The 16,386-nt window shown below is 46.8% G+C and overlaps 1 long non-coding RNA gene across 1 annotated transcript in view; it reads left to right on the top strand.

Moving 5' to 3' along the window:
- Positions 1-204: 204 nt before the first annotated feature.
- Positions 205-16,386, top strand: part of LOC119179637 (uncharacterized) — a 60,286-nt gene continuing 44,104 nt past the window's right edge. The window contains exon 1 of the long non-coding RNA XR_012884889.1: positions 205-479. This is a non-coding gene — a long non-coding RNA (uncharacterized LOC119179637). The remainder of the gene's footprint in view (positions 480-16,386) is intronic.

Raw genomic sequence — 16,386 nt, forward strand, 5'->3', positions numbered from 1 at the left:
GAGGCTGTCGTCTGCTAGAACAAAAACAAAACAAAACCTGCGAAAATATTCATAAGTTGTAACTTGTTTTTTGAATAACCGTTTATCACTTTTAAAGTTATTTTGCCAGATAAAATACATTTTTTTTTCAGTTTATAGCAGCGACAGATGTTTTTTTTTATTTTTCTCAGACAGATATCCAAGTCAAATCCATTCACAGCTAAAGCCACATGTTGTTTGTCTTTGTCTCCGTGGGCATGCTCTCTCATGTGTTCGCGCTGCTACACACGAGAGCACGAAATGTTAAATTTACGCAAGGAAGCGCCGTTCCTCGTTCGTGTGATGTGCTAAGATTGCGCCCTATTCCCGCGGTTGTCCGAGTGCGGATCAAGTGCGAGTCGTCCAAGGAATCGGCGGGTTGGGCGGGCGCTCGAAGGACTCCGAGGTGACGGCTGACGCCTGTGGTCGCTTCCCTCAGGACAGTGTGAAAGAAGCTAAAGGTAAGGGGGACACTTTTTTATGGAGACCAAGTATGCCACTCAGTGCAAGTGTGTGTTGCTGCACTCGAACGAGGCGTCGTGAAACGGCAACCTTACGCGCCTTTGCGAGTGCGGTTGCCGATTCGCTTTGACAACGCTAACGCCAGCAGAGCCATGGCGCACCGGCGCAGCCTTACTGGAGCTAATTCGAGACAACTGCGGCAACATGCATGTGTATGGTGATCGATTTTTTCATATGTGCAATGTAGTGAGGAAGACGCACACGGCGCTTGCTACGTTGTTGATTAAACGAAGCCTGCAGTGCCATTTGATGCAAAGCAGCATTTTGTTTACGTTCGCGGGCGATACAATTTGTAATTCGGCTCGATTCACCTAACCAACCGCCTAAGTGGGTTGATTAGCATACGTTCACGGTAGAGCGTTATTATGCCCCTAAACAGTGGCGTGTGCTTGTTGAAAGATATAATGTGTGTGCCTAGTGTAGAGAGAGAGAGGGGTGTTCGTGCAATCTGCATGTGTACCTGCAAGACGCCTTTGCTTGTAACTAATAATGTACCGGCCAGCACCTACATTGTACGCCTGACTTTGAAGAAAACTTGCATGCACAATGTGAGATTTTGTAATCTGCCAGAGTTGCTTTTTATAAAATAATACACTGCCAGCATGTTCAAAATATGTTTCGCTGCTGTGTGGCAGGGGTGCGGTTATCACGCTGTTGTGTAGTTGCTGATGCAAGCACTTAAAGTTTTGATGCGTTAATATTTCTCATCTAACTCATCAGGTGTTTGGCTGTTTCAGCACAAACAAGGCAAAGAGAGAAGGAAGACGGGTAATGACAGGACCAGTGCCGACTTTTGTTTGCAGGAGAATACCCATGTTGGTGTATTTATTGCGACAGACTTTCTGTGTTGCTTTTTTGCCCAATTTATGCAACAACACAGTTGTCAGCAATATGAGAGAGAACACTGAAATTAGCTTTTAAAGATCATGGTGACTAAATGCCTAGTAACTCACAGCACAAAGTAACAACAAAAGACATCAGTATGATCAATGTGGATGAGTACAGTCTTGAGTCTAAAAAATATATTGTGCAAAATGTTGCCTAAGTAAGAAACCTCTCTATGTTTGCAAATAGTGTGACGTCACTTCGAGCACCGTGCCAGCCATTCCCTCCCTCTGTGCAAGGGCTGGTTGGCAAGGAAGTTGTTTGTGACGTTCCTTATAGACCACTTAGATGTATGCGATTCTAAACCTGTAGCCTAATATATACGTAACCTTTGTGCAGTTACATCGCTGCCTCTGACACCTACAACTTATTTGCATATTCACATTGCTCCCTTAGGACCTCACACACAAACTTGTTGTTTGCATTTTCACTTCATGAATATCGAGCGGTAAAGGTACTGAGTATATGTGAAACAAGAATCTCTGCTTATTACATGAAGAAATATGAGGCCTTTGATAAAACGAGTTATACCTTTATTGAGCTTGCGTACTCGTCGGGGCGATTCATACATGCCGCTTCAGCAAATGGTATCTTCCTGCCCGGTGACCTTGCAATTTTTTTCTGCACTCAGCGCAAACACCGAGATGTACCCACTCACAGATGGTCACGTCAAGTGCATATTTATCTTGATTAAAATGTCGAATCAAGTTTTTTCATCGACCGATCCCTGCCATGAGTGCTAGTCTTCGCAAACAGGACACATTGTTATTGACACTGCACACACCACACTCAGTATTCTCAGTTGAATCGATATTCTCAATACCTTTCAATGCGCACTACGTGCCGCAATCAACAGTGCACATTTTTGAAGACTATGCCGCTGTTGCTCGCACAGGCCACCACGTGTGTTCACTTCTTCAAGATAAACAGACAGCGTGGCAAATATTTTACCACACAGTTTACCACACAGCTGGATGTTTGCTGACACATACTACAGCTAATGTCGACATTGTAACGTGAAGTGGCTATGAGGGACGAACGGGTTTCGCTATAAAAAGCTTTGCCCCTAGAAAGGCAAGTGTTTCTAGCTATTTGCTAAGACGACACGGTGGTGGCACCTGCCCGTCGCTTTGCGTTCTACTCCTTATCATTTCCGAGAAAGGCGCACTTCTTTCTCCGCGGGCGCTCACGCCTTCCTTCTTTTTCAAAGATAACTGCCAGATGGCACTCGTGTATAACGTGCCTCGATGCACTCGTTCGCTTTCGCTGCAAGTATTGAGACTATATGTTTACGGTCGAAAGTAGCCTAAGCCAATTATTGTGCTTTATACCACGTGCTTTTTTTATCCTTGCAGCGTCAACACCGCCTAAATGTTTGTAAGCCCAGAATCCAGCCATGAGTATTTAAATTTCCTGCAGGTGCTTATATCAGTTTGATATGCACGATGTGCTGTTTTGTTGCGATGTTTAGAAGACTAGAGGTGTCCCTATTGAACAGCGCCTGTAAATGTCTTACGTCACAATGCAGTTCTAGAGAAAGAAATGAGCTCCAGTTCAGAATTGCCTCTTTAGACCCCAATATAGGCACCACCTAATGTGACCACGCTAGAAACCCCACCCTGGCGATTCCTGCCAATTCACTTACCTTAGCAGTACTTTGAGTTATCGGTGAAAGTGTGTGCGATGCTAAAATACACTATCTTTTATGGTTGACATGCGTTGAGACGAGCCCCATAGAGCGTGACTTCCATATTTATACTGTAAGAGAGTAGCAGCGTTGGAGTCTTGACGGCGTTTATTAGGCCGAATCGCCTGATCATCCCTTCGAACCAAGACGACGTTCTTCGTGATGATGATTATATACAATTGAAGAATATGAAGGTCAAACGTTGTCAATATTGTGCTTTCACTAAGTTCCCCCTCGCACGGAAGCGGCCAATTAGGCTGCTGTTTATGACGGTGGTGTACGGCGCCCGAATGGTTTTAAGCGCGACACGTGAACAACCTCCGTACCACGAAAACGGCCGTCGGAAGGCATGACAACAGTGGTTACTCGATAGTTAACAGGAGACGTCTGCTGGACTACAGCGTAGGGGCCGATGAAACGTGAGTGAAACTTATCACACAGGCCGGGAAACCGCGTTGGGATCCACAACAGTACTTCGTCTCCAGTATTGAAGTGAACTACGCGGTGGACGCCATCGTAGCGAGTCTTCCGCTCTTGTTGGGTTGCCTGTGTATTGAGGTGGGCGCGTCGGCGACAATCGGCCAGGCGAGGGATTAAGTGCTCCCTCGATGCCGATTACGAGTTCACAGGGACGTTAAAAAAGGAGATGTCGAGCGGAGATGTTGGTTGACGGCCATATACGAGAAAGAATGAGGAATAGCCCGTGGTGCGCTGCGTAGCGGTATTGTACGCAAAAGTCACGAATGGCAGGATGGTATGCCAGTTGGTGTGGTCGGCGTTGATATACATAGATATCATGTCGGTCATAGTTCGATGGAAGCGCTCTGTGAGGCCTTTAGTCTTGGGATGGTAGCTGGATGTCGTCTTATGAATCGTATTACATGCGTGGAGAACCTGTTCGAGTAGTTTTGAGAGAAACGCCTTGCCGCGATCGCTCAATAAGATGCGTGGTGCACCATGCCTTAGAAAGATTGCCTCCAGAAAAAATGTGGCAATGTCCTCCGCTGATCCTGAAGGAAGTGCAGCTGTTTCGGCGTACCTTGTTAAGTGGTCAACTGCTGTGACAACTCAGCGCATGCCGCTAGCTGATATTGATAGCAGCCCGTAGAGGTCAATGCCAATGACATCGAAGGGAGCGTCAGGACACGGAAGACGTTGTAGAAGACCGGCCAGGGAGGAAGTGGGTCGCTTGCGGCGTTGGCATAGCGAGCATGACGCATTATATTGCGCTACGCAATTGGAAAGGCCAGGCCAGGCAAAAGGACTGCGGCTGCGTCCATAGGTTTTTTTGAAAACCGAGATGACCAGCCTTGGGGTCATCGTGAACCGGCTACAAAATCTGCGCCCTTAAGAAACGAGGAGCAACAGGAACCCAGCGCTGTCCTTCGGGGTGGAAGACAAAGCGGTAAAGGATTTATTTTTCAGCCTTGAAGTTCCGCAGCTGTCGATGGGCGTTGGGAGGACGAGAGAAACCTTGAAGGCGCTGCATTATAGAGCGACAGTAGGTGTCGCTGCGTTTGTGGGATGCAAGCGTCTCGTTGCCGAAGGTAGAAAGAAAATCGACATCGGCGAGTGAATGAACTGACGGAGACACTTTGATGGGTTCACTCACAGTTGGCGACAGGCCAGGAGTGCCTGCTGAGGATTGTAAAGGACAGTGGCTAAGGGCATCGGCACCGTCGTATTTCTTGCCGGATTACTAGATAACGTCAAACTCGTATTCTTGGAGACGAAGTGTCCAGCGACCGAGACGTCCAGACAAATTCTTCAACGTCGACCACCAGCACAAAGCGTGGTGGTCATAGACGACAGTAAAGTGGTGGCCGTGAAGATAAGGTCGAAACTTCTGGATGGCCCAGACAACGGCGAGACACTCCTGCTTGGTGATGGTGTAGTTTTTCTCAGCTGCTGTGAGGGTGCGACTAGCGTATGCGATAACACATTCGTCATAACGCTCGGTTCGTTGCAAAAGTTCAGCGCCGAGTCCGTGTCCCCAGACGTCAGTATGGAGGAGAGTGGGTGTGGCGTTATCGAAATGACAAAGCACTGGCTCAGGCGTGAGGGCACCTTTCAAGGTGTCAAAGCCATTTGGCATTCGTACGACCATACGTATGATGCTCCTGAAGAAAGGAGTTGGTGAAGTGGCGCTGCAATGGTGGCGAAGTCTCTAATAAAGCGCCGGAAGTGCGACGCAAGGCCAAGAAAGCTTTGGAGCTCTTTGACGCGTTCAGGCACCGGGAAGTGAAGAACGGCGGTAATCTTGTCGGGATCAGACCAGATTCCATCTTCGCTGACGAGATTTCTGAGTACTTTAATACTTTTGCGAGCAAAGTGCCACTTCTTGGTGTTGAGCTGAAGGCCAGCAGCTGCGAGACACGTCAGAACTCCATCTAGGCGCTGCAAGTGCTGTTCGAATCTTGAAGAAAATATGACGATGTCGTCAAGGTAACATAAGCATGTTTTCCACTTATGGCCCCGCAATACAGTGTCTATCAGTCGTTCAAACGTTGCCGGCACATTGCAGAGGCCAAAAACCATGAAGTTAAATTCGTAAAGTCCTTCGGGTGTGGCAAAGGCAGTTTTTTCCTTGTCATCCTCGTGCATTGGAATTTGCCGATAACTAGAGGGCAGGTCAAGGCTCGAAAAATATTCCGCTCCTTGTAAGGAATCTAAGGCATTATCAATGCGAGGCAAGGGACATACGTCTTTTCTGGTTAATTTGTTTAATGCGTGGTAGACAACGCAGAATTGCACCGAACCGTCTTTTTTTCGTACAAAAGCGACAGGTGACGACGAAGGGCTTGAGGAGGGGTGGATAATGTTTTGCTTGAGCATATCAGCAACGTGCTTGTCGATGATCTCGCGTTCGCTGGAAGAAACACGGTATGGTCGACGACGGACAATAGAAGTTCCGTCGGTGTGTACGCGATGAGCCACCGCAGAAGTCTAGCTTAAAGCAATGGAATGTACGTCGAAAGAAAATTTATGCTTAGACAACAACGCCAGTAGTTCGTCTGCTTGCGTGGGAGTGAGATCCTTGCTGATGGCATTGACGAGAGCCTTCATAGGTGGAGCATCTGTTGGTATTGAATGTGATTCCACCAGACTGGTATCCGAAGCCACTACAGAGATAGGTTGTGCGTCCGCGCTGGAAACTACAACAGTGCCCTTGGTCAGCAGAATCGGCTCATTGGTGATATTCAGTACTGCGAGAAATCCGGCGCTATTGGAGAAGCGGATAAGACTCGATGAAAGTGCAATCCCTCTGGATAGACAACGGGCTGATGGACTGTCTAGGACGTCACCGTGATCAATGGAATCAGACATAACCCTGATAACGTGTTCGTAGTTAGGTGGCACAAGGAAGTGATTGGCTGTTCGTAGCCGGTCACGTGATCATTTCGGGGAAATAGCATGTGTCTCTCGCATATGTATGAGTAGTTGTCGACAAGAGATAGAAGCAGCAGCATCAGAAAGAAAGTCCCATCCTAAAATAAGCATAAAAGCACAAGAAGCCAGCATGGCAAACTGAATATGATGCCGGATCCCATCAATGAAAACTCTAACGGTGCACTGTGCTGATGGCCGTATCTGTGAGTCATTTGTGCTACGTAAGAGAGTGCCAGTATAAGGTGCGGCAACTTTACGTAGAAGAGTACGCAAATCCGCAAGAATAACGGAAATAGCAGCCCTCGTGTCCACCAATGCCTCAACTCGTACCCCTTTCACATACACTAATAACAAGTGCTGGGCCCTCTGGAGGTCTTGGTGTTTGTTCGAGCGATGCAGCTTTCCCTCCAAAAACTGTACCAGCTAGTTTTCCAAGTGGTAGTCAGAAGTAGGTACAGCCGGTCTCAGAGGAGATGTTGAGCGTCGCAGAGGTGAAGGGGACCGGCGGCGTCCAGGATAGCAGGGGCGAGGTGCGGCGAGTGGAGAAGTCGGAGAGAAGGAACGTGTCGTAGGGCGTCGCTGGTACTGGTTCGGGAATGGCTCCGAATCCCTTTCGTAAACATCGTAGCCACGGCGTTCGTCCCGTTGGCGCTTGCGGCAACATCGTGAAATATGGCCCCGAATGCCACAATAGTGGCAGATTGGGTGAGGCGAGCGCCAGGGAGCGTAGTGTGCTGGAGCTGTCACAGGCGCTGGTACTGGCGCTGGGACAGGCGAGTGTGGTGCAAATGCAGCTACGTTGGACTGCGCAGAAACGGGATGCGCGTGCTGAACCAAGGCAGGTGGCATGGCAGCGACTTGCGCATACGTCATGGGTGGTGTTGGTGGCGCCGTAGTGTTCGATGGGAGAGCGCCAGCCTTGGATGAGAGCTCCTCTTTGATGATGTCGCGCAGACCAGCAAATTGAGAGTGAGGCCGAGGGGTGGGTGCCCATGGCAACCCTTGCGCTTGAAGTTCCTCGCGAATCAGAGTGCGAATCAGCGCGCGCAAATCCGCATCCGAGGAAGGCCGGCTGTCACTGGCGTCTGGGTAGTCTGGGTGCAATCGAATGGCTTGGAGTTCATCAAGACGCTGACATGTCGTGATGGCATCCTCAATGGTGGAGGGGTTTTTAACAGCTAGAGCGTTAAACGCGACATGGCCTATCCCTTTGATGATGTGGTGAACACGATCAGCTTCTGTCATGGCCGAGTTCACGCGGTGGCAAAGGGCAAGGACGTCTTCAAAGTACGAAGTGTACGTCTCCCCGGGATGTTCGGCACGCCCATCGAGCTTTCTTTTCGACACTTCGGAATGTATGTTCGGTTTCCCAAAAATCTTACGGACTTGTTGAGCAAAAGTAGGCCATTCCGGGAAGCTTCTTTCGTGGTAAAAAAAACACGTTTTCGCGACATCGGACTGATAGAAGGCGACGTGACGAAGTTTTTGAGGCTCATCCCATTGGTTATAAACACTGGTCATGTCGTATTCTTTTAGCGATACCTCGACGTCATCGCGGAGAAGACCACAGAAGATGGGTGGGTCGCGCTGCCGGGTGTTGACGATCCACGCAGAAATGGTTTGTTGGACAGGGATGCTGGATGTTCCAGGCAGCGGTTCTTGAGCCATGACAGCGGACGCGGGAAGCAAGCGGTGACCCGAACCAAGCTCCAGGGGAACGTGACGTCGGAGAGGACTTGAGAATCGAAGCAGCCTCCACCACTCTGTAAGACAGTATCAGTGTTGGAGTCTCGACGGCATTTATTAGGCCGAATCGCCTGATCAACCCTTCGAACGAAGACGACGTTATTCGTGATGATGATTATAAAGAGATGAAGGAGATAAAGGTCAAACGTTTGCAATATTGTGCTTACAATATTGTTAAAGAAGGAGACCGACTCAGAAGAGTAGACGGAGATATTTTTACGGCCGATTAGGCGAGCAGCGCCAGCCACACCAATTAGCTTGCGCAAATCCATCTTTGTCCTCTTCATCTCCATGTAACTGGTATGCGGCATGGCCACCGGTGGCGGAGGCACCTATTCGGCGCTCTAAAGGGCCCATAAACCACCTCCAGTATTTTTTCAAGCATTTCAAGTAATCGCGTGCATCGTGTGCACAATGTCGTCGTGATGAACGATTCTCCACATGGCAGTGCTACGAGCCGCCGGTGAACCACAAATTCTAAGAAACAATCCCTCCTCCTTTCCGGGTATTTCGAGCCTCCGCGTGACGCGCCATGCCACATCTCTGGTACGCGGAGCTAAATATGCCATATATGCTGTAGAGCAAGCGCCTACAACTTCCGGTAAGTCTGCAAGCAGCTGTCCGCGCGGCTTGTTGTTCGTCATGTTGCCTGCGTGCGTGTAACACGTGCGGGGCACGGCGTGTTCCCGTACGGGTCCATCGCGTTGGCAATCCTTTGAAGGTATGCGCGCAACGCAGGTTCCATACTGGCATGATTACAGCAACCGTGGTACACTGTAAACACGGTTCGCCAGCAAGCCCGCAATTGACGGGGTCGATGGTTGGAGTCGTGGAAACGGGAAGTAGACGGTGTTTCAAGTAGCGCGTTAGCGATGACGTATGCCACGTGACATTGAAAGGGAAAATCGGCTAGAGGGCAAAGCAGTGAGAGAAAACATACCAGCAGAGGAAAGCGCAGGAGAGAGTGAAAGGTGTGGGTAGTTACGGTTTTAATAATAAACCCGTCTAACTCCGCTATTACAGCACCGTTTCGAAAAAAGTTTACGGCTTCATGTTCGTCGTACGCTTGTGCATAATTTCCCCACAAGTGACGTTCGACCTCTGGGTGATTTACGGGCCCTTCAAAGGTGATTATCTCACGCGCTCTTGTAGGGCTTGATGCGCGAGATGTGGACAATACCACTGGAACGCACAGCATACGATGATGGATAGATGGGGCTGATTTCATATGTGACAGGTGTTACTTGCTGCAATACACGGTAAGGTCCCATGTAATGAGCCGAAAGTGTTTCTGATAGGCCCACCCGACGATGAGGGGACCAGAGTAAAACGAGGTTACCGGGAGCGAAATTGTACGTCTCGATGTTCCGCATCGTACCGACGCCGTATGTTGGCCTGCGACGCCATCAGCCGAGCGCGGGCGAGCTGACGGGCATGATCGGCTCGCGCAATCGCGTCGCGGGCATACTCGCTGGTGGACGAGGTGTGAGCTGAGATGACTGTGTCCAGTGGCAAAGTAGGCTCACTCCCGTTCATTAAGTAGAACGGCGAAAAGCCCGCTGTGTCGTGACGGGATGGATTATACGTGAAAGTTGCGTAGGTTAATCGGTTGTTGGGCGACACGTACATAGCCAGCATAATATTGCGATAGAAATTCTATGGAAACTCTCGGCTGGATTTCACCGCCGGCGTCAGCGTGGGTATCGGCGCCGATGTCATGCAATGTATATGTATACGTATTTCTATATACGAAAATGCACGAAAAAAAAAAAGAAATTCTGTAAAAAGGCTGCGGCGCACGGAATCGAACATGAAGCCTCAGAGTCGTGAATGCGTAACGCTAACCACTGAGCTACGGAGAAGTACTCCCTCATTCACTCAAACGGCAATTTATATATGTTTACCACTTACCGCTGGTTCTCGCAGGGGAACTATCACGTTTTTAGCATTAGGAGCAAGGTGGCGCATTGAGCGCATGGCGACGCGGGCCCTTATCTCCCACGCGTGCTTTGTCTCGCGGAGGGGAGTGGGTGGTCGTGAAGACCCTGAATGCACACTCGCGCGCCCTCATCTCATGGTTGGGAGCATCTTATGTCTTGGTGGTCCGTAAAGCGACACTAAAGTCAAATACAATTTACGTCAGAGTGAAAGCTCAATGTATGACATCTAAAACGACAATATTATCAACAACACTGCCCTACTTACCGAGAAATTAAGGTAATTGCACAAGAACAGAAGCGCCACGGTAGGACATTTTCAAATGATGCCGATGACATCTGATGAACCGCCTACAATTATTCACCAGTAATCTATCAACAGCACTAAATAAAGAACCTTCCGTGCATCAAGAGAGGCAATAAAACGCTGCTTGTTCGTTTCTGTTTGATTCACGAAAAAAAAAATCGCCGGGACGTTAATACGGGGAATGGCGCGAATGGTTCAAAAATGCAATTTTCGCGTGGTTACCTTGGTCAGGTGGCGTCATCTAGCGGGGCGCAGTTGAAACAAAAGCGTCTGCCATCTCGAAGCCAATGGCGGGAAATCGATCAATGACCGTTGTTGCTGCTGTGGCTCCCGCTGCTCTGGCTCTGCTGCTACTAGCGCAGTAAAGCTGGGCAACGCTGTGCACAGCATCAGGGATGTGAGCCGGTCCGATTGGTCCGCTTCTAGAGGCGGGTAATTTGAAGTGTGCTAACTTGATGCGGACCACTAAAACGTGATTTCATTACAAAATAGGCCCTTCTTTGGCAGAAAGTAACACTACAAGATTTTCGAACCACCATTTTAACAATCAACGTCGAGTTAATAGTTAATTTCAGTGTCTTTTAAGCTTTCACCGTAACAATTCTGTTGTAGTTACCGGGTGCGCGAAGGTCACAGCAATCATTGCGCAGTCTCCGTTTGCAAAAAGCGCGTGCTTTCCATACACAGCGAAGTAACAATTGAGACGCTTATTCGCGTTCATCTGTACCTGTGCATACGTTTCGTGCGTTATTTGTGCATGAGAAACGCGGGGCACGTTTCGATGTACTTGCCATTCGGCGTGTGACCGTCTAACTTGTTGCTAAAGCGTTCATTGCTTCGCCTTTGCGGCAAATCTGTGACTTTTTTGTGAGAGTACGGTAAAAGCGTTCTGCGAAACCGTTTGTTTAGGGTGGTAGGCGTAGGTGAGTGTGTGGTGCGTAAAACGAGAATGCAGGATGTCGGCGATGATTTGGGACAGAAATGTACGGCCACGGTCTGTGAGGAGTTGTCTCTGGGCACTGGGAACCAATATAACGTCCCGTAACAGGAAGTCCATGACGTCGGTTGCACAAATTGTCGGTAGCGCTCGTTAATGGCGTAACCTGTAGCGTAATCTGTGACCAGGGCCATCCATTTGCTTCTCAGTGTTGGCGTTGGAAAAAAGACCAAGCAGGTCTAAACCAAGAGGGTAAAATGGTCCCGCAGTTATGTCGGTTGGTTGAAAATGGCCAGCGGGTAGCAGCGACTATGTTTTACGACGTTCGCATAACTCACACGGGGCAATGTATCGGCGTACCGAGCGAACAAGGCCTTGCCACAAGAAACGGCATCGTATGCGTTCGTACGCGCGAGACACGCCAAGGTGTCCCGCCCCGAGTTTCACATTGCAAAAAAAAAAAAAAAGACTATGTCCCTTCCTCTAGCAAGAATGAGAAGTGTGCGCATACGGTTCAAAAATGACAGGCGTACCTTTAATGACACTCGGCAACTGAGTAGTTCTGGCAGAAGTAATACGCCTCTTTCTTCATAAAGTCAAGTCATATGATACATCCGAGATAATGATTATGCTTTAGCTTATGCAGACAGCTTTATGTTGTTGTAACGTGCTCATTTATTCACTTAAAAATGTAAGGGCAATTGAACTTTGTGCAGCTGCTTCTTTACCATGCATTGAACAAATGTGCCACTTTGTATTCAGTTCACCGGGTCATATGAGAAGAGAGCCCCTACGAAGGAAATACAAAAGAGTGATTCGAAAGAGCGTAAGCCTTACGCTGTGCCAAAGGTACTTTGAATCAGAACAAAGAACAAAAGGGCATTGTACATGATAACTATGGGAAAATATTGCCTTCTGATAAGGGACCTTTTGCGAATCATTACGCTGGCTGCCATGTGCGAGTATACTGCAAGCCGTTGCGTATCGCGTTAAAATATCTCGGGGGAAAAAAATCTGGAGTATGTATGAGTATATTTGGTTGTGAATCAAGGATCCGAAAGAGATCTGCATGAGGCACACATGGCCTGTAACTTTCCTAGCCACTTCAATCCTAGTCTCGCATTGCAGTTTAAGGCTAGTCAGAAAAGCGTGAATGCTACTGAGCCGACACCCGGATGTTCTTGATGTGCCAGGTCACACTTCACTACGTTCAAGTTTCCTCTCCCATCTTCGAGAGAGATTCATTATTTCAAATCAATCGATTTTACTTCCACCGATGAAAAATGTCACTAACGACAGGTCACCATGTTCGAGCCTGTTTTCATCGGAACAGTGCCTCGTTCAAAGGTTCTCTTGTTTCATTTGGGTATCACGTGGAAAAGTGCAGTGACCGAGACTTCTTTCACAGGGAAAGCTGCTATGAGATCACAACTCGGGTCTCGCACAGTGCCGTAGTTGTACTAATGACTAATGACACTAATGTCATTAGTCATGACATTAGTGTCTAATGACACAGTGGGGCTCTAGCCCTGGTCTGCTGAGTGCCAATCCAGTATTCTATCACTGAGCCACGCCGGTGCTTGAGACATGTTGGCTAACTTGCCTAAGGCAGGCCTAATGTCGTGAAAGCAATTGCGTTAATACGGCTTATAAAGCGTTTTAAAACAGCTAAAAAACAAGCAGTCATCGCACAATACGAATAGCGTAATGAGTTGGTCGTCCAAAACTCTAACCCATTACGAAAGCGTGTTTTTGTTCAGTTATAAACAGTGGCGCATACCCACTTCAGGCATAAGTACTTATCGTCATCAGCCACTGCATAAACACAAAATTCGGCCATAAATAGTGGACCCCACGCTTCCCAGAAGAATGACGAAGAATAGCATAGCAAATGCCAGCCTACTTCCCTAAAAGTTTTATATTATTATAGCCGTAGTACGTATCAAGCAAGTGTGCTTGCGGCAGTTACCCCATGAGTGTTTAAAAAAGGCTCTAGAAGACCGATCATCCAGCTTTCGCTGTGACTGTGCTGCGCCGTCTGCGCAGGCCTGGCGTTTCTTTTTTTTTTCTTGGCATTCGGACTGTTTCTAAGACGCACTACTGGGAGATGGACCAACTGTCTGAGACAGGCAGTTGGTCTATAGAAAGCAGGTCATTGTTTGCTATATCACTGGAAAGAAAGCACAGGGCAGACAGTTTATTTAGAAACATCGTGTTGAAAAGAAACTCGTGAGAATGCCGGAACCAAGGAGCTATTAAATTTCTTAATACTCACGTATCTTATAAACCAGCCTCCCAACCAACCTTTGTTTAGGATGCACTCAATTTTCTCAAGTAAAATATTTTAATAATGATACAGCAACACAGACAGAACATGCAATTTCGGTAACATTAGACGTATGCTATTTGTATAAGGATACGTTTAAAACTAAAGAGATGGAAGCGATATCGAAATAATGCGGGGAAAGCAAGCAAACACCTCACGCTGGGGTTCAACTCGCATACAGAAATTAGCCCAGATGCCTTCATATTATCACTGTTCGATATATCCTTCTAAATGAAATAAGGGGGGCATCAGAGGAGAACGTCGACACAGGCGCATGTGATGTGTGTGCCTGTGTCGTCATTCTCTTGCCTAGTCCCTATTCTGCACTGTGCCCTTCTTTTCGAATTGTGAGTTATTCGTTACGAAGTAGCCTAAACGGCGAATCTGGTACGATCAAGCATGCGTGATTTTACGTCATGCAGTTTTAGGGGAGAAGTTTTAGACCAATTTTTCTATCTATAAATGCGTGGAAACATTTTTTTTGGTGCAGTTAGATACATAACTCTCAAAATTATAGCCAGTGAAGTGATTTATTCATTTATTTATTTATTTTGTAGTACCCTCCGGGTATAAATACGTTACATAGTGAGTGGAGTGTACTTAGTAAAAAATAATACAAAAAGTATAACAATAACAGTAAACAGTGAAATAAAAACATTGTACAGAACTACGAAAATTTTGCGAAGCACGCTACAGAAGTCCTATTGAAGTAGTTCCACATATTTTCACTACGCAGACATCATATTTTTATATAAGTATATGGCATAAACGTTCCTAGCACATTCATTTAACACTGTAACAAGTTAATTATTTGACTGTACACTAATGTTACACGGAGTGAAATTAACGTCCCAAGCTTGACAATTTAAAATGATGAATAAAATCGAAAACGACGCTATAGAGAAAGCGAACAGACAAGCAACAATTCCTATATTACACTTGTCGCGCACTCCAAGGATTGCACACAAGCGATACTTCTCTAACAAGCGAGGTGTAGTAGTAGTAAACAACCTTAATAAACAAGCGAGATGTATAAAAAGAATAGTAACGATGACGGTGGTTACGTTCTTCGCTTACGCAGTCGAAAGGAAACATACATTAGTTGAAAGAAATGGCCCTCGTGACACTGTAAACAAGATCTAAAACGAAGCATGTACCTTAACTAAGCAATCAACACTATCTAAAACTGCCCCGTAGGGCCGCCCGATCAGCCTCTAGCATTTATAACAAAAATAAAAAGTAATTTGATAAAAAAAAGTTTGCAGATCTCACGTAGAGTGGGCGTCGACGAGATGTGAAGCACTAATGAGGAAAGTTGATATATAACCTTAATATCTACGCAATGTTATGACGCGGGTGTACATTGTGCCGTACTTAACTTCCGTGTCGTAATTACCATGTTTGTGCCCGGTATCTGCGTTCGTCGTCCATTCACGTAACGTAATACCAAATGTTGTATATGTTGAGCTGGCAAAATGGCCGCGAGCGTGCTACGAGTGTGGCATGTAGTGATGTTTTACATGACATGCATATGATGATTATCATGTTTCGACGTCTCATTTATCTTCATCGTCCATTCACGTCACTTAACACCAAATTTGGTATACGTGAAGCTAGCCAAACGGCCACGAGCACATTAGAAGTGTGGCGTATAGGATCTGCCACTTGCACCGCCGTGGTGATCTAGTGGCTAAACTACTCGGCTGCTGACCCGCAGGTCGCGGGATTGAATCCCGGCTGCGGCGGCTGCATTTCAGATGGAGACGAAAAAAGCTGTAGGCCCGTGTGCTCATATTTGGGTGCACGCCAAAGAACCTCAAGGGGTCGAAATTTTCGGAGCCCTCCACCACGGCATTTCTGACAATGATATGGTGGTTTAGGGAAGTTAAACCGCACATATAGATCAGTCAGGATCTGCCACCTATGTTCATCATGCCGTCAAGCCAGTTTTACACTATGCCATGTGGAAAGAATAGCGAGACCATGAAACGTAAATCACAACTTTCATAACATACATGTCATGATTTTCATATTATGAGTAGTCACTGACCCTCGTCGTTCAGTAATTGTATGCCATACCAGTTTCGGCATAGATACCATTATCAAAACAGCCAGGAGAGCTGAATGTCGAAGGCGGCTAGATAGATAGATAGATAGATAGATAGATAGATAGATAGATAGATAGATAGATAGATAGATAGATAGATAGATAGATAGATAGATATATAGATAGATAGATAGATAGATAGATAGAGAGACAGATAGATAGATAGATAGATAGATAGACAGATAGATAGATAGATAGATAGATAAATAGATAGATAGATTGATAGATAGAGAGATAGATAGATAGATAGATAGAGAGATAGATAGATAGATAAATAGATAGATAGATAGATAGATAGATAGATAGATAGATAGATAGATAGATAGATAGATAGATAGATAGATGCGGTTGATGTCACCTACGTTCGGTAAGAAATTCTTCGCAATGAAAAAAAAAACTATACCATCGGCAAGTGTTATAAAATATTAACAAGCAACCAGTGCGTTGAAAAAGTATTTCCCAAAGTGCAAAAATTGAGACGTCACCACGATAGCAATTATAGGAACATCTGAGCGCGAACGCAA

Source organism: Rhipicephalus microplus, chromosome 7, assembly GCF_043290135.1.
Source record: "Rhipicephalus microplus isolate Deutch F79 chromosome 7, USDA_Rmic, whole genome shotgun sequence".
NCBI lineage: Eukaryota > Metazoa > Arthropoda > Arachnida > Ixodida > Ixodidae > Rhipicephalus > Rhipicephalus microplus.